Below are 2,094 nucleotides of genomic sequence, written 5' to 3' on the forward strand. Positions count from 1 at the left end.
GCGTAGGTCTTTGCAGTTTGATGTTGGGGAGAAAGTGTTTCTGAGAGTTTCACCTTTTCGCAGCATTCTTAGATTTGGCCTTAAGGGAAAGTTGTCTCCCAGATTTATCGGTTCGTTTGAGATCTTGGAGAGCATTGGTGATTTGGCTTATCGTCTGGCCTTGCCACCGTATCTGTCCAGTATTCACGACGTGTTCCACGTATCTCTATTGCGACGGTATGTGGCGGATCAGTCTCACATTCTACAACCGTTTGAAGTTCAGGTGGATACAAATTTGACTTATGTAGAGAGACGTATTCGTATCGTGGATCATAAGGACTTAATCTAGCGGAATAAAGTCATTCCTCTGGTTTTAGTTCAGTGGCAGCGTCCAGGCACTGAGGAAGCCACTTGGGAATTTGAGAGCAGGATGCGATCAGAACATCCTGAGTTATTTTGATTTTATAGTCGTGTTTCATTCAGTTGTAAACTCTGTAATTGTTTAATTGAATAAAGAATGTTTCCACATGTATTTTACGTTCAGTACTTAAGATTTGATTTCGGGACGAAATATCTTAAGTGGGGGAGAATGTAGTAACCCATATCCAGAATTATCGATTAATGAGTAATTAATAGTACGATCAAGTTAGATTAAATGAAACATGATTAAGGAAGTCCCAGATGGGTTAACAAGGTGCGGAAATAGATTCAGAACGCTCGATAATGGTTAGAGGGTTGTCGAGTTCGGGGGCTCTGTTGTCGAGTTCGGAGGCTCCGATGTCGAAGTTCGGACGGCCCAAAGAGGGTTCGGACGCTCCAATCGTTCTGCTGACAGATGTCATGGATGACATCATTTTGCTGACATAGGTAATGACGCATTATCGGGTTCGGACGACCCGAAGCTGCGATCGGAGGATCCAATCATGTTCGGAGGGCCCGAAGTCAGTTCGTACGGCCCGAACTCCATCTATAAATAGGGGTGCCGAGCTTCACTTTTGAGTGCACCATTCACCTCTTCTCTCTCGATTCCTCGGTCTTCCAGCTTAGATCTAGGGCATTCTAGGCATCCCGTTGGGAATCAGGAAGTGGCATAGCGATCCAGGAATCGTAGCGGAGCTGTGGCCTAGTTTTGAGGCAATCGACAGCAAAGGGCTAACGACGGACGCAGGTATAGCTTTTGCTTCCTAAAAATATTTAAGAGTATGAAATAGCTTAGTTAAGGCCTTTAGAGCACTATAATGATATTAGTATCATTTGGCATTGTAGTGCGGATTATAGGCGTAGACCTAGTGCTGGTAGAGCGCGCCTAGCATTTGAGGTATGAAAGTACTGTTCGAGATATCTTGACTGAGTATGCATGTATTATGTGACTGCATGATTTATATGACATGATTTTATGCTGCATACATTTGTATCTTGAGCTATCTCTTTTGAGATGTCTGTTAGTAGGGTTTTACCCTATACTGTTAGTGGATGGACTTCCATCGATTTGGGTCCCGTGTATCTACTGGTTATCGGTATGTGAGCCACCTCCTGAAGCAACGGCACAACGTGCTACATACCAGGGCCCGGTCTGTCTTTGTTAACTGATCCTTGACTTCTAGTCAGTAGGCAGTACACTTGCATTCATGTATACTCATACTCTTGTGCTGAGCATTTTATGCTCACGTCTCGTATTCTGTGTTTCTGGACACCCTATTTCATGGGGCAGGTTTGCGATTGGATGAGGCGGGTGGATCCAAGAGGGGATAGACAGTGGTTTGTCAGCTGGAGCATCGTCTAGGTTTTATTCTGTTGTATTCAGGTTGATACAGCATTCGATTTGGTTATATAAACTATTTGGGTATTGCAGATTCCTTTCCATGGGATTGTACTTTTGTTTATTGTATCCGCAGCTTAGTTCTGATTTCTGTTTAATTAAGTTAATTGCATGCCTAATTCTGTTTAGTAGGTGATCCCGGTAAGGGTCACTACAAAGAAAATAAAATAAAATCTGTATTTTTGATGTTTTTTCATTTAAGAAAAATCGCGTAACCGCATTTTTGCGCGTAATTCTTTAAATTTCCCAAATTAGCCTTTCTGGACACGGACAAGTGAAATTTCATTCTTGGCATT

The sequence above is a fragment of the Henckelia pumila genome, chromosome 3, assembly GCF_033568475.1.
Source record: "Henckelia pumila isolate YLH828 chromosome 3, ASM3356847v2, whole genome shotgun sequence".
NCBI classification, from domain to species: domain Eukaryota; kingdom Viridiplantae; phylum Streptophyta; class Magnoliopsida; order Lamiales; family Gesneriaceae; genus Henckelia; species Henckelia pumila.